This window comes from Balaenoptera acutorostrata, chromosome 5, assembly GCF_949987535.1.
Source record: "Balaenoptera acutorostrata chromosome 5, mBalAcu1.1, whole genome shotgun sequence".
NCBI classification, from domain to species: Eukaryota; Metazoa; Chordata; class Mammalia; order Artiodactyla; family Balaenopteridae; genus Balaenoptera; species Balaenoptera acutorostrata.
The window spans coordinates 74307418-74329824 of NC_080068.1; positions in this window are offsets into that span (position 1 = coordinate 74307418).

The window sequence follows — 22407 nt, forward strand, 5'->3', positions numbered from 1 at the left end:
ACTGAGCTCTGCCCACCAGAGCAACACCCAGCTCTACCCATCACCAGTTCCTCCCATCAGGAAACTTGCACAAGCCTCTCAGATAGCCTCATCCACCAGAGGGCAGACAGAAGAAGCAAGAAGAACTACAATCCTGCAACCTGTGGGGAAAAAAACACATTCATAGAAAGATAGACAAGATGAAAAGGCAGAGGGATATGTACCAGATGAAGGAACAAGATAAAACCCCAGAAAAACAACTAAATGAAGTGGAAATAGGCAACCTTCCAGAAAAAGAATTCAGAATAATGATAGTGAAGATGATCCAGGACCTCAGAAAAAGAATGGAGGCAAAAATCGAGAAGATGCAAGAAATGTTTAACAAAGACCAAGAAAAATTAAAGAACAAACAAACAGAGATGAACAATACAATAACTGAAATGAATAATACACTAGAAGGAATCAATAGCAGAATGCCTGAGGCAGAAGAATCGATAAGTAACGTGGAAGACAGAATGGTGGAATTCACTGCTGCAGAAGAGAATAAAGAAAAAACAATGAAAAGAAACGAAGGCAGCATAAGAGACCTCTGGGACAACATTAAACACAACAACATTCACATTACAGGGGTCCCAGAAGGAGGAGAGAGAGAGAAAGGACCAGAGAAAATGTTTGAAGAGATTATAGTCGAAAACTTCCCTAACATGGGAAAGGAAATAGCTACCCAAGTCCAGGAAGCACAGAGAGTCCCATACAGGATAAGCCCAATGAGAAACATGCCGAGATACATAGTAATCAAATTGGGAAAAATTAAAGACAAAGAAAAATTATTAAAAGCAGCATGGGATAAACGACAAATAACATACAAGGGAACTCCCGTAAGGTTAACAGCTGATTTCTCAGCAGAAACTCTACCAGCCAGAAGGGAGTGGCATGATATACTTAAAGTGATGAAAGGGAAAAACCTACAACCAAGATTATTCCACCCAGCAAGGATCTCACTCAGATTCGATGAAGAAATCAAAAGCTTTACCGACAAGCAAAAGCTAAGGGATTCAGCACCACCAAACCAGCTCTACAACAAATGCTAAAGGAACTTCTCTAAGTGGGAAACAAAGGAGAAGAAAAGGACCTAAAAAACAAACCCGAAACGATTAACAAAGTGGTAATAGGAACATACATATCGATAATTACCTTCAGTGTGAATGGATTAAATGCTCCAACAAAAAGACACAGGCTTGCTGAATGGATACAAAACAAGACCCATATATATGCTGTCTACAAGAGACCCACTTCAGACCTAGGGACACATACAGACTGAAAGTGAGGGGAGGGAAAAAGATATTCCAATCAAATGGAAATCAAAAGAAAGCTGGAGTAGCAATACTCATATCAGATAAAATAGACTTTAAAATAAGAATCTTACAAGAGACAAGGAAGGACACTACATAATGATCAAGGGATCAATCCAAGAAGAAGATATAACAATTATCAATATATATGCACCCAACATAGGAGCACCTCAATACATAAGGCAACTGCTAACAACTAAAAAGAGGAAATCAACAGTGACAGAGTAATAGTGGGGGACTTTGACACCTCACTTACACCAATGGACAGACCATCCAAACAGAAAATTAATAAGGAAACACAAGCTTTTAACGACACAATAGACCAGATAGATTTAACTGATATTTATAGGACGTTCCATCCAAAAACAGCAGATTACACTTTGTTCTCAAGTGTGCATGGAACATTCGCCAGCATAGATCACATCTTGGGTCACAGATCAAGCCTCAGTAAATTTAGGAAAACTGAAATCATATCAAGCATCTTTTCTGACCACAACACTATGAGATTAGAAATCAATTACAGGAAAAAAAACGTAAAAAACACAAACACATGGAGGCTAAACAGTACGTTACTAAATAACCAAGAGATCATTGAAGAAATCAAAGAGGAAATCAAAAAATACCTAGAGACAAATGACAATGAAAACACAATGGTCCAAAACCTACAGGATGCAGCAAAAGCAGTTCTAAGAGGGAAGTTTATAGCATATAAGCCTACTTCAAGAAACAAAACTCTCAAATAAACAATGTAACCTTACACCTAAAGGAACTAGAGAAAGAAGAACAAACAACACCCAAAGATACCAGAAGGAAAGAAATTATAAAGATCAGAGCAGAAATAAATGAAATAGAAACAAGAAAACAATAGCAAATATCAATAAAACTAAATGCTGGTTCTTTGAGAAGATAAACAAAATTGATAAACCATTAGCCAGACTCATCAAGAAAGAGAGGGAGAGGATTCAAATCAATAAAATTAGAAATGAAAAAGGAGAAGGTACAACACACACTGCAGAAATACAAAGCATCATAAGAGACTATTACAAGCAACTCTATGCCAATAAAATGGACAAACTGGAAGAAATGGACAAATTCTTAGAAACGTATAACCTCCCAAGACTGAACCAGGAAGAAACAGAAAATATGAACAGACCAATCACAAGTAATGAAATTGAAACTGTGATTAAAAATCTTCCAACAGTTTTTTGTTCAGGCTACAATGTTCTTTCAGATAAACTTACATTGATCCTCGTCTCTCAGGAGTGTAGAATCTTAACTGAGTTGCTTTTTTTAGCAAGCATAGTTTTAAAATTTTTGTATCATTAATTTATTTTTTAACCAACTAGTTCTAAAATTTACACACAGCACCTACTGAAACAACAGGCAGAGGACACGTAGATAAAATTACATAGGAATTCAGGAGATTAACCAAGATGGCGGAGTAGAAGGACGTGCTCTCACTCCCTCTTGCGAGAGCACCAGAATCACAACTGGCTGCTGGACAATCATTGACAGGAAGACCCTGGACTTCACCAAGGAGGATACCCCACGTCCAAGGACAGAGGAGAAGCCACAGTGAGATGGTAGGAGGGGCACAATCAGAGTAAAATCAAATCCCATAACTGCTGGGTGGGTGACTCACAGACTGGTGAACACTTATACCACAGAAGTCCACCCACTGGAGTGAAGGTTCTGAGCCCCACATCAGGCTTCCCAACCTGGGGGTCCGGCAAAGGGAGGAGGAATTCCTAGAGAATCAGACTTTGAAGTCTAGTGGGAATTGATTGCAGGACTGTGACAGGACTGGGGGAAACAGAGACCCCACTCTTGGAGGGCACACACAAAGTAATGTGTGCATCGGGACCCAGGGGAAGGAGCAGTGACCCTGGGGGAGACTGAACCAGACGTACCTGCTGGTGTTGGGGGGTCTCCTGCAGAGGCAAGTGGTGGCTCTGTTTCACCGTGGGGATAAGGACACTAGCAGCAGAGGTCCTGGGAAGTTCTCCTTGGCGTGAGCCCTCCCAGAGTCTGCCATTAACCCCACCAAAGAGCACGGGTAGGCTCCAGTGTTGGGTTGCCTCAGGCAAAACAACCAACAGGGAGGGAACCCAGCCCCACCCATCAACAGTCAAGTGGATTAAGGTTTTACTTAGCTCTGACCACCACAGGAACAGGGAGGGAACCCAGCCCCACCCATCAACAGTCAAGTGGATTAAGGTTTTACTGAGCTCTGACCGCCACAGCAACAGTCAGCTCTACCCACCACCAGAGCCTCCCATCAAGCCTCTTAGATAGCCTCAACCACCAGAGGGCAGACAACAGAAGCAAGAAAAACTACAATCGTGCAGCCTGTGGACCAAAAACCACAGTTACAGAAAGACAGAGAAGATGAAAAGGCAGAGGGCTATGTACCAGATGAAGGAACAAGATAAAACCCCAGAAAAACAACTAAATGAAGTGGAGATAGGCAACCTTCCAGAAAAAGAATTCAGAATAATGATAGTGAAGATGATCCAGGACCTCAGAATAAGAATGGAGGCAAAGATTGAGAAGATGCAAGAAATGATTAACAAAGACCTAGAAGAATTAAAGAACAAACAAACAGAGATGACCAATACAATAACTGAAATGAAAACTACACTAGAAGGAATCAATAGCAGAATAACTGAGGCAGAAGAACGGATAAGTGACCTGGAAGACAGAATGGTGGAATTCACTGCTGCGGAACAGACTAAAGAAAAAAGAATGAAAAGAAACGAAGACAGCCTAAGAGACCTCTGGGACAACATTAAACGCAACAACATTCGCATTATAGGGGTCCCAGAAGGAGAAGAGAGAGAGAAAGGACCAGAGAAAATATTTGAAGAGATTATAGTTGAAAACTTCCCTAACATGGGAAAGGAAATAGCCACCCAAGTCCAGGAAGCGCAGAGAGTCCCATACAGAATAAACCCAAGGAGAAACACGCCGAGACACATAGTAATCAAAGTGGCAAAAATTAAAGACAAAGAAAAATTACTGAAAGCAGCAAGGGAAAAACGACAAATAACATACAAGGGAACTCCCATAAGGTTAACAGCTGATTTCTCAGCAGAAACTCTGCAGGCCAGAAGGGAGTGGCATGATATACTTAAAGTGATGAAAGGGAAGAACCTACAACCAAGATTACTCTACCCAGCAAGGATCTCATTTAGATTTGATGGAGAAATCAAAAGCTTTACAGACAAGCAAAAGCTAAGAGAATTCAACACCACCAAACCAGCTCTACAACAAATGCTAAAGGAACTTCTCTAAGTGGGAAACACAAGAGAAGAAAAAGGACCTACAAAAACAAACCCAAAACAATTAAGAAAATGGTCATAGGAACATACATATCGATAATTACCTTAAACGTGAATGGATTAAATGCCCTAACCAAAAGACATAGACTGGCTGAATGGATACAAAAACAAGACTCATATATATGCTGTCTACAAGAGACCCACTTCAGACCTAGGGACACATACAGACTGAAAGTGAGGGGATGGAAAAAGATATTCCATGCAAATGGAAATCAAAAGAAAGCTGGAGTAGCTATACTCATATCAGATAAAATAGACTTTAAAATAAAGAATGTTACAAGAGACAAGGAAGGACACTACATAATGATCCAGGGATCAATCCAAGAAGAAGATATAACAATTATAAATATATATGCACCCAACATAGGAGTACCTCAATACATAAGGCAACTGCTAACAGCTATAAAAGAGGAAATCGACAGTAACACAATAATAGTGGGGGACTTTAACACCTCACTTACACCAATGGACAGATCATCCAAAATGAAAATAAATAAGGAAACAGAAGCTTTAAATGACACAATAGACCAGATAGATTTAATTGATATATATAGGACATTCCATCCAAAAACGGCAGATTACATGTTCTTCTCAAGTGCGCACGGAACATTCTCCAGGATAGATCACATCTTGGGTCACAAATCAAGCCTCAGTAAATTTAAGAAAATTGAAATCATATCAAGCATCTTTTCTGACCACAACGCTATGAGATTAGAAATGAATTACAGGGAAAAAAACGTAAAAAAGACAAACACATGGAGGCTAAACAATACGTTACTAAATAACCAAGAGATCACTGAAGAAATCAAACAGGAAATAAAAAAATACCTAGAGACAAATGACAATGAAAACACGACGACCCAAAACCTATGGGATGCAGCAAAAGCGGTTCTAAGAGGGAAGTTTATAGCTATACAAGCCTACCTAAAGAAACAAGAAAAATCTCAAATAAACAATCTAACCTTACACCTAAAGAAACTAGAGAAAGAAGAACAAACAAAACCCAAAGTTAGCAGAAGGAAAGAAATCAAAGATCAGAGCAGAAATAAATGAAATAGAAACAAAGAAAACAATAGCAAAGATCAATAAAACTAAAAGTTGGTTCTTTGAGAAGATAAACAAAATTGATAAGCCATTAGCCAGACTCATCAAGAAAAAGAGGGAGAGGACTCAAATCAATAAAATCAGAAATGAAAAAGGAGAAGTTACAACAGACACCGCAGAAATACAAAACATCCTAAGAGACTACTACAAGCAACTTTATGCCAATAAAATGAACAACCTGCAAGAAATGGACAAATTCTTAGAAAGGTATAACCTTCCAAGACTGAATCAGGAAGAAACAGAAAATATGAACAGACCAATCACAAGTAATGAAATTGAAACTGTGATTAAAAATCTTCCAACAAACAAAAGTCCAGGACCAGATGGCTTCACAGGTGAATTCTGTCAAACATTTAGAGAAGAGCTAACACCCATCCTTCTCAAACTCTTCCAAAAAATTGCAGAGGAAGGAACTCTCCCAAACTCAGTCTATGAGGCCACCATCACCCTGATACCAAAACCAGACAAAGACACTACAAAAAAAGAAAATTACAGACCAATATCACTGATGAATATAGATGCAAAAATCCTCAACAAAATACTAGCAAACAGAATCCAACAACACATTAAAAGGATCATACACCACGATCAAGTGGGATTTATCCCAGGGATGCAAGGATTCTTCAATATACGCAAATCAATCAATGTGATACACCATATTAACAAATTGAAGAATAAAAACCATATGATCATCTCAATAGATGCAGAAAAAACTTTTGACAAAATTCAACACCCATTTCTGATAAAAAACTCTCCAGAAAGTGGGCATAGAGGGAACCTACCTCAACATAATAAAGGCCATATATGACAAACCCACAGCAAACCTCATTCTCAATGGTGAAAAACTGAAAGCATTTCCTCTAAGATCAGGAACGAGACAAGGATGTCCACTCTCACCACTATTATTCAACATAGTTCTGGAAGTCCTAGCCACGGCAATCAGAGAAGAAAAAGAAATAAAAGGAATACAAATTGGAAAAGAAGAAGTAAAACTGTCACTGTTTGCGGATGACATGATACTATACATAGAGAATCCTAAAACTGCCACCAGAAAACTGCTAGAGCTAATTAATGAATATGGTAAAGTTGCAGGTTACAAAATTAATGCACAGAAATCTCTTGCATTCCTATACACTAATGATGAAAAATCTGAAAGAGAAATTATGGAAACACTCCCATTTACCATTGCAACAAAAAGAATAAAATACCTAGGAATAAACCTACCTAGGGAGACAAAAGACCTGTATGCAGAAAACTATAAGACACTGGTGAAAGAAATTAAAGATGATACCAACAGATGGAGAGATATACCATGTTCTTGGATTGGAAGAATCAACATTGTGAAAATGACTATACTACCCAAAGCAATCTACAGATTCAATGCAATCCCTATCAAATTACCAATGGCATTTTTTACGGAGCTAGAACAAATCATCTTAAAATTTGTATGGAGACACAAAAGACCCCGAATAGCCAAAGCAGTCTTGAGGCAAAAAAATGGAGCTGGAGGAATCAGACTCCCTGACTTCAGACTATACTACAAAGCTACAGTAATACAATATGGTACTGGCACAAAAACAGAAACATAGATCAATGGAACAAGATAGAAAGCCCAGAGATTAACCCACATACCTATGATCAACTAATCTATGACAAAGGAGGCAAAGATATACAATGGAGAAAAGACAGTCTCTTCAATAAGTGGTGCTGGGAAAACTGGACAGCTACATGTAAAAGAATGAAATTAGAATACTCCCTAACACCATACACAAAAATAAACTCAAAATGGATTAGAGACCTAAACATAAGACTGGACACTATAAAACTCTTAGAGGAAAACATAGGAAGAACACTCTTTGACATAAATCACAGCAAGATCTTTTTTGATCCACCTCCCAGAGTCATGGAAATAAAAACAAAAATAAACAAGTGGGACCTAATGAAACTTAAATGCTTTTGCACAGCAAAGGAAACCATGAACAAGACGAAAAGACAACCCTCAGAATGGGAGAAAATATTTGCAAATGAATCAACGGACAAAGGATTAATCTCCAAAATATATAAACAGCTCATTCAGCTCAATATCAAAGAAACAAACACCCCAATCCAAAAATGGGCAGAAGACCTAAATAGACATTTCTCCAAAGAAGACATACAGACGGCCATGAAGCACATGAAAAGATGCTCAACATCACTAATTATTAGAGAAATGCAAATCAAAACTACAATGAGTTATCACCTCACTCCTGTTAGAATGGGCATCATCAGAAAATCTACAAACAACAAATGCTGGAGAGGGTGGGGAGAAAAGGGAAGCCTCTTGCACTGTTGGTGGGAATGTAAATTGATACAGCCACTATGGAGAACAATATGGAGGTTCCTTAAAAAACTAAAAATAGAATTACCATATGACCCAGCAATCCCACTACTGGGCATATACCCAGAGAAAGCCATAATTCAAAAAGACACATGCACCCGAATGTTCATTGCAGCACTATTTACAATAGCCAGGTCATGGAAGCAACCTAAATGCCCATCAACAGACGAATGGATAAAGAAGTTGTGGTACATATATACAATGGAATATTACTCAGCCATAAAAAGGAACGAAATTGAGTCATTTGTTGAGACGTGGATGGATCTAGAGACTGTCATACAGAGTGAAGTAAGTCAGAAAGAGAAAAACAAATATCGTATATTAATGCATGTATGTGGAACCTAGAAAAATGGTACAGATGAGCCAGTTTGCAGGGCAGAAGTTGAGACACAGATGTAGAGAATGGACATATGGACACCAAGGGGGGAAAACTGCGGTGAGGTGGGGATGGTGGTGTGCTGAATTGGGCGATTGGGATTGACATGTATACACTGATGTGTATAAAACTGATGCCTAATAAGAACCTGCAGTATAAAAAAACAAACAAAACAACTAATACTAAACTTTCATTGGGTTATTTGTATGGAAATATGTTAATATAAATGTTTCAGACATTACATGAAATTTCTAAAAATCTTATATTTGTATTTGTATGGAAATATGTTAATATAAATGTTTCAGACATTACAGGAAACTTATAAAAATCTTATATGTTCTGGTATAATGTTATAAGTAATAATCCTAGTTATTACTTTAAAATGTATATCTCAGAAATAACTAATTTTCTTGTCAACTGCATTATTATGAACTTTCATCAAATCTTTAACCATGGTCATTTTTAAGTCTTTTGTCATTTACAGACAGTTCTGGGTGTAATCTGATGATTTTGCAAATATGTTCCTATAAAAGGGTTTCATCTTCAAGAAATTCATGGAAAAGACTCTGACAAGTACAGGTTTCTGGTAACTGACTGTACTGCTGAACTGAATGAATAAGCATTTTCAGAACTCTAATGAAAAACTGATGAACTCATAAAAGTGCTAACAAAAGATCAAGATGAAAAAAAAAATTAATTACATGGGACTGAGTGAACTGATGAGGATGAGTATAATTTTTGTGACTTTCTGTCTGAATTAAAAAAAAAAATCCCACAACGACTCAGAGGCAAAGAATACACAAATCAATTTTCACTGCAAAGTAAAGGAGCTGTTACAGTGGAGGATTACTGGACTGAATGTCAATATTATGACATAGTATGAGTGTGTTTCATGTTTGGTAATTGCAATCATTGTTGCTTTTGTTGTGGTCATCCATGTACAATGCTTGGTGTCAGTCTATTTATCTCTTGTAAAAATAAAATACAGTGTGTGTGTGTGTGGAAAAAAAAATTACATAGGAATTCAGAGAAAAACAAAAATAAACGTATAGCTGGTGACTAACAACTACTGAACTAAATAAATATATTAAACAAGAAAAACTAATTAAAAAATAAATGACTTAAAAAAAAATCTTCCAACAAACAAAAGTCCAGGACCCGATGGCTTCACAGGTGAATTCTATCAAACATTTAGAGAAGAGCTAACACCCATCCTTCTCAAACTCTTCCAAAAACTGCAGAAGAACGAAGACTCCCAAACTCATTCCATGAGGCCACCGTCACCCTGATACCAAAACCAGAGAAAGATACTACAAAAAAAGAAAATTACAGACCAATATCACTGATGAATATAGATGCAAAAATCCTCAACAAAATAGTAGCAAAAAGAATCCAACAACACATTATAAGGATCATACACCATGATGAAGTGGGATTTATCCCAAGGATGCAAGGATTCTTCAATATACACAAATCAATCAATGTGATACACCATATTAACAAACTGAAGAAGAAAAACCATATGATCATCTCAATAGATGCAGAAAAAACTTTTGACAAAATTCAACACCGATTTATGATAAAAACTCTCCAGAAAATGGGCACAGAGGGAACCTACCTCAACATAATAAAGGCCATATATGACAAACCCACAACAAACATCATTCTCAATGGTGAAAAACTGAAAGCATTTCCTCTAAGATCAGAAACAAGACAAGGATGTCCACTGTCACCACTATGATTCAACATAGTTTTGGAAGTCCTAGCCATGGCAATCAGAGAAGAAAAAGAAATAAAAGGAATACAAATTGGAAAAGAAGAAGTAAAATTGTCACTGTTTGCACATGACATGATACTATACATAGAGAATCCTTAAGATGCCACCAGAAAACTACTAGAGCTGATCAATAAATCTGGTAAAGTTACAGGATACAAAATTAATGCACAGAAATCTCTTGCATTCCTATACATTAATGATGACAAATCTGAAATAGAAATTAAGGAAACACTCCCATTTACCATTGCAAAAAAAAGAATAAAATACCTAGGAATCAACCTACCTAGGGAGACAAAAGACCTGTATGCAGAAAACTATAAGACACTGGTGAAAGAAATTAAAGATGATACCAACAGATGGAGAGATATACCATGTTCTTGAATTGGAAGAATCAATATTGTGAAAATGACTATACTACCCAAAGCAATCTACAGATTCAATGAAATTCCTATCAAATTACCAATGGCATTTTTTACAGAACTAGAACAAAAAATCTTAAAATTTGTGTGGAGACACAAAAGACCCCGAATAGCCAAAGCAGTCTTGAGGGAAAAAAACGCAGCTGGAGGAACCAGACTCCCCGACTTCAGACTATACTACAAAGCTACAGTAATCAAGATAATATGGTACTGGCACAAAAACAGAAACATAGGTCAATGGAACAAGATAGAAAGCCCAGAGATAAACCCACACACCTATAGTCAACTAATCTATGACAAAGGAGGCAAAGATATACAATGGAGAAAAGACAGTCTCTTCAATAAGTGGTGCTGGGAAAACTGGACAGCTACACGTAAAAGAATGAAATTAGAACACCCCCTAAGACCATACACGGAAATAAACTCAAAATGGATTAGAGACCTCAATGTAAGACCGGACACTATAAAACTCTTAGAGGAAAACATAGGAAGAACACTCTTTGACATAAATCACAGCAAGATCTTTTTTGATCCACCTCCTAGAATTATGGAAATAAAAACAAAAATAAACAAATGTTACCTAATGAAACTTAAAAGCTTTTGCAAAGCAAAGGAAACCATAAAGAAGACGAAATGACAACCCTCAGAATGGGAGAAAATATTTGCAAACCAATCAACGGACAAAGGATTAATCTCCAAAATATATAAGCAGCTCATGCAGCTCAATATTAAAAAAACAAACAACCCAATCCAAAAATGGGCAGAAGACTTAAATAGACATTTCTCCAAAGAAGACATACAGATGGCCAAGAAGCACATGAAAAGCTGCTCAACATCCCTAATTATTAGAGAAATGCAAATCAAAACTACAATGAGGTATCACCTCACACCAGTTAGAATGGGCATCATCAAAAAATCTACAAACAGCAAATGCTGGAGAGGGTGTGGAGAAAAGGGAACCCTCTTGCACTGCTGGTGGGAATGTAAATTGATATAGCTACTATGGAGAACAGTATGGAGGGTCCTTAAAAAACTAAAAATAGAATTACCATATGACCCAGCAATCCCACTACTGGGCATATACTCATAGAAAACCATAATTCAAAAAGACACGTGCACCCCAATGTTCATTGCAGCACTATTTACAGTAGCCAGGTCATGGAAGCAAACTAAATGCCCATCGACAGACGAATGGATAAAGAAGCTGTGGTACATATATAGAATGGAATATTACTCAGCCATAAAAGGAACGAAATTGGGTCATTTGTAGAGACGTGGATGGATCTAGAGACTGTCATACAGAGTGAAGTAAGTCAGAAAGAGAAAAACAAATATCGTATATTAACGCATATATGTGGAACCTAGAAAAATGGTACAGATGAACTGGTTTGCAGGACAGAAATTGAGACACAGATGTAGAGAACAAATATATGGACACCAGGGGTGGGGAAGCCGTGGGGGGTGGGGGGTGGGGGGTGGTGGTGGGATGAATTGGGAGATTGGGATTGACATGTATACACTGATGGGTATAAAATGGATGACTAATAGGAACCTGCTGTGTAAAAAAATAAATAAAATTAAATTCAAAAAAAAAAAAATGAGGTAAGCCAGATCACAAAACTGATCTAGATATTGCCATAGACTGAAAGTTGTATTCCCTCAAAATTCATATGTTAAAACCTAATCCTCAAAGTGAAAATATTTGGAGGTGGGGCTTTTGGGAGGTGATTTGGTCATGAGAATGGGGTTCTCATGAATAGGATTAGTTCCCTTCTAAAAGAAACCTAAGAGAGCTTTCTTTCCCCTTTTATCATGTGAAGACACAGCAAGACTAGGGAAGTCTATAAACCATGAAGCCAGCTCTCACCGGACACCATAACTGCCTGTGTCTTCATCTTGGACTTCCCAGCTTGCAGAACTGTGAGAAATAACTTCTTGTTTATAAGCTACACAATCTATGGTGTTTTGTTATGTCAGCCCCAAAAAAAGACAAATACAAAAATTGGAAAAGATGACTCTAGGTTTAGATTTCTTTTACTTCAATTTGTTATAAACCGGAACAAAAAATATCCAAAGACACATACCAAAATCAAGAATACAAATGAGCAAGTAAAGTTTTCTGATGCACTCTAAGATCCTTCTGATGGAAACACTCCTGGAGAAGTAGAATTGTTCCCAAAGTTTGAAATTTGGTTTTCAGTGAAGAGTCTTGGAAGTGATAATCCACTGATGGAGGAGCACATAAATGGATATTTGCTGCATTCAGCAGAGTGGGGTATAAGCAGCCATGCCAGCATGTATGCATCTTCCGCCAGTTCTAACATCCAAGGAAACTTTCCCTTGACCACAATTACATAGGTCATTATTCTTTTTTATTTTATCATTGGACCTTTTTCATGTCTTGGCTTATTAAACCATAATAAACATATCATGTGCTTTGCATGCTCATTATTTACTTAAATTATATTATCCTGTAATGATTATTTACAAATTTGTTTTCTTTTCACTCAAAATATGTATTAAAGAAATAGCCACATTAATGACCATAGGTCTTGTTCTTTCAGGTGCTTTGTAGAACTCTAATGTAGCAATGTAGGTATCATTTAGTCATTTCCTACAAAAGGACTTTAAGGTCCTATCCAGTATTCTAGTATTGCAATTAATGTTACAATAAAAACGTCTCTGCATAGCTTCTTTTTTCCTCTGCTTTGTCAAAGATACATATTTAGAAGGGAAATAACCTACTTGAGGTCAATACAATTTTTGTTTTAAATAATACTGCCAAATTGCCTTCTAGAATGCCTGATTCAATTTATATTCCCTCTTTAGTGTCTGAGTAGCCTTTTCCCACAAGTTCACAAGCAATGGCTTTTATTAACTATTTAAATTTTTCTAAAATTAAGGGTATAATTGTTTAAATCTTCATTTCCCTAATTATCTTCTGTTGTATTTTCCTTATGTTTAAGCTTTAAATTTATTTAGATTTTAGTTTTATATGGTATGAGGTAAGAATCTAATTTTATAATGATATTTTTAGGTTATAATGATAGCCTTTTTGACATTTATTGAACTGTATTTTCCTATGGCTTTGGTATTTCTTGTTGGTTTTTATTTATATATATATTACCTGATTGAGGTCAATGAATATTTTTAAATATGAGTAAAATATGAAACATACATACATACATATACACATACAAATATACCTATTTCTGGACTTTCTATTCTATTAAGCTACTTGTTCACTCATGTACCAATATTCTATACTACTAATTTCCACAGCTTTATGACATACTGTTATATGATATAATTGCCACCCTTCTTTGTACTTTTCAAAATTTTTTAAAAACTTTTGCTGACTCTCATAGTAACATTAACCAAGACCACAACACAGATGAGCTTAGGAAAAATTGCCATCTTGATCTTGACAATGTTGAATATTCCATTTTATAAACAGGACATCAAAAACATTAGCTTGCCAAATGAAATCCCACACATAGATAGATATATTAACAGGATTAGATAACATATACTACATTCCAAAATTAGAATCACATTAAAATCACAGCAAGGACCTTGTTTTTCTCGTTCACCCTCCAGCATCTGGAAAACTACCTGCCACATAGTGTATACCCAGTAAATATTTGTTGAATGAATAATTAATATATGAATATTGTATTGATATTAAATATGAAGCTGCTACATCACTCTCTTCAACAGCTATAACTACAATAGGTATAACTTCAGCCTCTTGAATTTTTTTTTAGTTTTTACTAAACCATGTTTTGTTAGTTTTTATTTTACAACCTATTTCTCAAAAAATAAGATACTTTCTAACTACATATTTACAGTCTCTGTCTTCCTTGTAAGGCTTCACTTCCAGTGGTGAAACCTCAATTAAGGTTCCAAATGTTCTACTGTAATTAAGCCACCCCCCAACATATCTAGATTTACTTTAGATAGAAAGTCTTTCCATACTTGTATTGCCCCAAGTATTAAATATTTTAAATATTAAATATCCGAATTCATTTTCTCACCTGACTTCTATCCAAGAAGAGAAAAAAAAACTATCTTTAATCAATTGTATATCTTTATATTACTATATAGTTAGAAAATTTTCAAAGTCAGGTCCTAAATTAGAAAAAAAAAATGTTTTGACAGGATGAATGGATGAGGAAATGATTAGGCTAAATTTGCAAGTAGGAACCTCTGTGAAAGTTGAAAACTGAGCAAATATGATTCAAGAAGTCTCTCAGTCTTTGGGTGTTCTGCAATGGAAGGGAAAGTTTTAAAAAACAGAATTTTGAAATCAAGGTCATGAGGTAGTAAACCATTCTGAGAATATTAATGAGCATTTATGCTGTAGGACTCTCATTAATTTAAAAAAAGGGGGACTGGCCAGGTGGTTAAAGCTTATATCTATTTGTTTTTTTCTTATTTGTTTCCTTCACTTTGTCTCCACCCTCATCAGCATGCACATAATCACGGAGGCAACAGAATTTACTGCAGGTCTGCCATAACCCAGATTCTAGACCAGATGTTGAGGATACAATGCTGTGTAAAATCAAACAGGTTCCCTACAGCCATGGATCCTGGAGTTCAGTTCACACACTGAACAGTTTCTGACTTCCTGCCTCTCCCCCCTTTGTCTGGCAACAGGTAAAATTTCAAAATATGAACAGCCTTATTTTTAATAGTCATCTGTAATCACCATTGAAAGAAACTGTGTATGATCTGGAGGAACAGGGAAAATTTTTTTTCACTTACCAAATTACAGGCATTTCCCCACTTCCAACTACTAGCCTCTGATTCATAATGTTCTGACAAAGCCCTTTGAAACTATGATATTCCTAGCTTCTCATACACTAGTATGACATCTACTTAACAATTTGTGCTACATCATCTGACCTACCAGATAAGGCCCTTTGGAAGTCACTGGGGGACTAAATTACATCGTTGTGTGCTATGATCTCCCCCTTCCATCAAGTGTTATGTTTTCATTCAATTTCTCTGTCATCCTTTTTTGAGTGGGTCTGCACAGTTGCAACTGCAAAGTCTCATTATGGCTTCTAGAATTTGGACAAGACATAAGAATTTCACAACACGCAATTTTTTCTCTCCTGTGGGAGGAGAAATCATGACCAAAGGTGGGGCAGGGGAGGGAAATTATGAACACTCTATTTTGGAATTTATCTTTATTCTTATTTCCATAATTCTGATTAACTTTTTCCTTGTCATTTTATACACTAATAAGCAACCCAAATAATAATTTTACATTATCATATCCAGAAGCTAAAATATAGTAGTTTCTGAAAACTGAGTTCCCTCAGTATTCTGTAATAACCTAAATGTACAATAAACACAATACCATTATTACACCTAAAATCATAAAAATAATTACACCTAAAATCCCTAAAAATAATTCCTTAGTATCATCAAATATACAGTTCACAATTGTCTTCTGTAATAGTTTGTTTTAATTGGGATCCAAAATTTAGAACTGCTAAAATATCTCTTCCCTTTTAATCTATTTAAAGGGAAGAGATATTTTATTTTTCCTCTTATTTTACCTTATATTTTTGTTTTTGTGGTTGAAAATTTTTTTCTCTTATTTTCCTCTTATTTTACCTTATATTTTTGTTTTTGTGGTTGAAAATTCAGGTCATTTGTCCCAAGGGGTTTCCCACATTGTGGATTTTACTGGTTATATTATTGAATACTGTTTAATATGTCTCTCTTTCACAGGATTCTCCAGGAATTTGACAGATCTAGAGGCTAAGTGCGATTCTATCTATTCAAGGCTTTTTTTTCCCCCATCACCCTGTGAGTAATACTGGTATTGTGCTCTGAGACTGTTGCTGGTGTAGGGTGGGATAAAGCAAATGAGAAATTATGTTGGTGACACTGAAAACAGAGGGGTTTTTTTCTTTTTCTTAAGAGAAAGAAGATACAGTTTTAAGATGAATAAGGTTAAATTAAAAAATCTTACTGTCCTAAATCTGAGTTAGAAATATGAGTATATATTTATGATTTTATATAGATACATACATATGTATACATGGACAAACACACACACAGAAGTTGAAAATGCCTAGAGACAGTGACCACTCAGTAGCAATGAGCACCTTCCAGATCTTCATCACTAAGTACAATGTCTCACTAAAAGAAACCATACTTTTTTGGAGAAATGGCAGATTCCTGATCTGGATTGAGATATGCACAAAATTAGTCTGGTATATCCTGTTATACCAGAAATTAAGGAAGCCATCAAAGACTACTAGTATCGGGCTTCCCTGGTGGTGCAGTGGTTGAGAATCTGCCTGCCAATGCAGGGGACACGGGTTCGAGCCCTGGTCTGGGAAGATCCCACATGCCGCGGAGCAACTAGGCCCGTGTGCCACAATTACTGAGCCTGCGCGTCTGGAGCCTGTGCTCCGCAACAAGAGAGGCCACGATAGTGAGAGGCCCGCGCACCGCGATGAAGAGTGGCCCCCGCTTGCCGCAACTAGAGAGAGCCCTCGCATAGAAACGAAGACCCAACACAGCAAAAATAAATAAATAAATTTAAAAAAAAAAAAAAAAAAAAAAAGACTACTAGTATCTTGTAATAGGCTCCCATTGGGCCAGATAGAACCATTTGAGTACCAATAAGATAATAAATGTAATGAATTCAAACATATTAAATATATTTAATTCCATCAGTTCATGATGATATTTAAAACAAAACTCAGTGGTCAAATTTAAAAGATGCCAGGGAACCAAATCATTATTGTGAAAACTGGAAAATAAAGGGGAAAAAACAAAGCATTTATCCTGCCTTTCCCCTAGAAAGTGTACCTAAGTTAATCAAAATTTGATGAGGACAAGCTTCTGTTTATAAAAGTCATCCAATAAATGAAGAAGGAATGATATAATTAGAATACCATGATTTTGAAGTGCCTGGCAAATTAATGAATCAGGGCATTGATCATCTGTAGCTGCTAACATCACTAAAAGAGAACAATCTGGCATATGTGCCCTCTGATGAAGTGCACAATGCTATCTATGAAATAGTCTTGCCAAAAATATAAGGGGGGGGGATAATAAAGGAAGAAAAGAAAACCTTAACCACTTGAAAACTTTTAATGGCAATACTCAAAGTAGCTCAAACTTTATTAAACATTTACCAGGCCTCACACATATACCAGGGAAATGACAACATCTGGTACCTTTTTGGACCTCAGAGAAAATTGAACGACTCTAAGTGAATAAACGTATGTAAAATACTCACTTTGGATTTAGAAAATGAACTCTCAAAACTCTCAGTAGAAAATATTAATAGAAAAAGAGCATTGAACACATACATGATAACTGATTAAGAGGAGAAAGACAAAGATATAGTCAATATAATTTAAGCATATAGTCTTTTTCCAAGACAAAGCATATCTCTTATATAAAAGAAATAGTAAGCTTTAAAATTACTGTGACTCACTATTAAATTCAGCTTGCAAGCTTCTTTCAAAAATGATCATAATGAAAGGTATTTCTAAAGAGATTTTTGCTCATTGAAGTTTGAAAGTCGGCATGGCCACACAACCCCATGCAGGGGAGAATGAATGTGCTGAGGAGGTGACAAGCTCTTTGTTCACAGAGGAAGAAAAAAACTGTGTCATCCATATCTCTGCAAAAGCCATCCTGCTGGGCAGTAGCTTTGCAATGAGAAACCTCTTTGTCCACCCTCTTGGACTCATGGCTCTGATACACATAATACTATTTCCTATGTAGTCTACAGCATTGAGTATTTTGTAATGTTACAAATTATGTCTTGGCATTTTCTAAGAGATTATACAGAGTACATATCTCTGCAAAAGCCATCCTGCTGGGCAGTAGCTTTGCAATGAGAAACCTCTTTGTCCACCCTCTTGGACTCATGGCTCTGATACACATAATACTATTTCCTATGTAGTCTACAGCATTGAGTATTTTGTAATGTTACAAATTATGTCTTGGCATTTTCTAAGAGATTATACAGAGTACACAGTCACACACATATATTCACTTGCTCCTTCCCATTTTATTGTAAGAAGCCATTTTCTAAACCAGCTGTGAGTTTAGAGCCAAAGCAAAAATACAATTCTACTTGTACCAAAGAGGCATGTTCAAGAAAGGAACAATTGTGCTAAGTAAAACCATATATTGGTTTTAAGTAAAATTATTAATATAGTTTCAACTAATGAATAACATTTTATTGCCTAACAATATTACATAATCATTTGCATGGTATATAATTACCTTACCATTGACTCAAAGTTCACAAAGGACACAAAACTCGCTACCAACTAATTCTGCATCCTAGGGAAAGACATTTAACCTCTCCAAACCTCCATATCTCTCTCTGGAGAATCCAGGAAAACTGAAGTAAGTCATCTCCAAAAGACTTTTACTTCTAGAAGGTTATCAGTGTATGAAAAATTTTTATTATGCTACCTGCAATATCACAGGCAATGCCTACCTGTGCAATGTCTCTAACTTTGGCTTTATTTATGGGTACATTAATATCAAGATTACCAACATGTTTTAACATATTTTTCTGGGAAGTCAAATGCGATGTCCACTATTACATGTGGTAAAACAACAACAACAAAAAGAATCATGGGCTTCCCTGGTGGCGCAGTGGTTGAGAATCTGCCTGCCAATGCAGGGGACACGGGTTCGAGCCCTGGTCTGGGAGGATCCCACATGCCACGGAGCAACTGGGCCCGTGAGCCACAATTACTGAGCCTGCGCGTCTGGAGCCTGTGCTCCGCAACAAGAGAGGCCGCGATGGTGAGAGGCCCGCGCACCGCGATGAAGAGTGGTCCCCGCTTGCCGCGGCTGGAGAAAGCCCTCGCACAGAGACGAAGACTCAACACAGTCATAAATAAATAAATAAATAAATAAAAGAACGTGAATTTCTAAAAAAAAAAAAAAAAAGAATCAGACACAGATCCCACTTTGAAAGGCTCACACAGAAGGGTAAATGATGCAAAGAAAAGTAGATAATTTTCAATGCTCAGATGCAATACTGCTACCACAATGGTAAAGGCAAAAACACCCTCTCAGAATCAGAAAAATATTTATGTGGGTAGCGATACTTGAACTGAATCTTTAATGATGGAAGGGTCTGGTAGAATGTCTCACATATGTCTCCAAATACCTTTCATAGTTCCATAAGAGTGAGTACTATATCTCATTAGTCTTTATATTTCAATGTTGCTAATTATTGAGAGCTAAAAGTGTTTTTTGCATTCAATTGAAAATGGAGACATTCTAAACCATCTAAAATAGCAACTAAAAGAGACATAAAAATAACATAGAACAATCCAGAGACTAAAAATAAAAATTTGAAAACTCTCAAAAAATGTTATGATTTTAAAACAACATTCTCAAAATTTCAAGAAAGTTTTCAAGTTGAAAATAGCCTCTGTAGGCAGTTCTGGTAATAAATCATAATCAGCATATTTGGGGTTATTAATTACAGCCTAATGAATTTCTTTTAATAGTGATTAAGCCCACTTCTCATCATTCTTTATGGAGACAGAAAAAAGCTGCCACCGTATTGATGATATTCCTTTTTACAAATAGAATAACAATAAGTTTAAAAATGAATATTTTGGGTATGGATGTCAGATAATTTGAAGAACACCAGAAACATGTCAAATTTGTTTTTTCCTATAATCTTAATTTCTAAATTGAGCTCCTATTCTTTGGATATATTAGATAGAACCTAAAATTGCCACTTTTGTAGTTAGAAAACATTGAATGTTTTTAACTAATAAAACCTTAATCATATTCAGTATAGGGATTTCTCAGTCAGTTTGATCTTTTCTCCACTCTTCTCCTTTCTCTCCCAAAATCGTCTGACTACATTTCTCCAAAGAAGACATACAGATGGCCAAGAGGCACATGAAAAGATGCTCAACATAACTAATTATTAGAGAAATGCAAATCAAAACTACACTAAGGTACCACCTCACACTTGTCAGAATGGCAGATCTACAAATAAAAAGTCTAAAAAGTCTACAAATAACAAATGCTGGAGAGGGTGTGGAGAAAAGAGAACCCTCCTACACTGTTGGTAGGCAGGTAAGTTGGTGCAGCCACTATGGAAAACAGTATGGAGGTTCCTCAGAAAGCTGAAAATAGAACTACCGTTTGATCCAGCAATCCCACGCCTGGGCATATACCCAGACAAAACTATAATTCAAAAAAATACATGCACCTCTATGTTCATAGCAGCACTATTCACAATAGCCAAGACATGGAAACAACCTAAATGTCCATCAACAGATGAATGGATAAAGAAGATGTGGCATATATATACAATGGAATATTACTCAGCCAGAAAAAAGAATGAAATAATGTCATTTGCAGCAACATGGATTCAACTAGAGATTATCATACTAAGTGAAGGAAGTCAGAAAGAGAAAAGACCAATACCATATGATAGCACTTATATGTGGAAGCTAAAATATGGCACAAATGAACCTATCTACAAAACAGAAACAGACTCATGGACAGAGAGAACAGACTTGTGGTTGCCAAGGGGGAGGGGGGAGGAAGAGGGCTGGACTGGGACTTTGGCTTTAGTAGATGCAAATTATTACATTTAGAATAGATAAACAACAAGGTCCTACTGTATAGCACAGGGAACTATATCCAATCTCATGGGATTAACCATAGTGAGAAAGAATATTAAAAAAGAATGCATACATGTGTATAACTGAGTCACATTGCTGTATAGCAGAAATTAGCACAATGTTGTAAATCAATTATATTTCAATCAAACAATTCACAAAAAAACCAAAAAAATCCAAAACTGTTTTACTAAACAAAGAAAAAAAGAGCTTAAAAATAGAAAACTTGACACAGCTCATTAGCCAGAGAGAATAGTTGCTTTAAAAAGTATTCCAAAACCAAGAGCAGGGGTCCCTAAAATGACAATGAAAACTGCAAATTTTGGAAGTGTCTTGAGTCATTTTTCCCAATTACTGCCACCATATGATACTCAGCTATTCACAGTGTGAGGTGAGCGTAAAAGGTTTTGATTATTCCCGGGGGCCATGGAGAGATCATATGGCATAGGAGGCCATAACTGAGCAGGAGCAGTTGAAGCCAGACATGCCCTGAGGAGATTTTTGCCAGGCAGTAAAAGCATGACTGAATGTTGGAGGCATAGGGCAGGAGCAGGTGGTGCTGGTCAGCAGTCCCCGCTTCGCAGCTCACTGTAAGGGGGACCCTGCTCTTCCTCACTCGTAAGGGTCTTAAACGCACTTAAAATCGAAATGAACTTGCAATCCTTCTCCTGCCTCAATCTTTCTTCAGTGGGAAAAAAAATCTTTTAAACGATGGGCTTCAAAGTACTGAATGACCCCTCTGAAGGAGTGAGTGTAATTCTCTAAGTGTGGTACATACAATCGGAGAGCAACAGACACCAGGAAGAATCAAAGTCAGTGATACCTACCAATTTTGTAGAACCTTTATGAGAGACTTGGTGATCAGATGAAACGACTAAAGGGTGAAGTTCAATGAAAGGGCTCATTAATTCTATTATTGATGGAGCTGCAAAGGGTCATGTCCATTTTGCAGATGCAGAAGAGAAAAGGAAAAAGTCCCATTAGGCTTCGAATTTAGTTTATCATTTTTATCATTTTGGCCATAGCT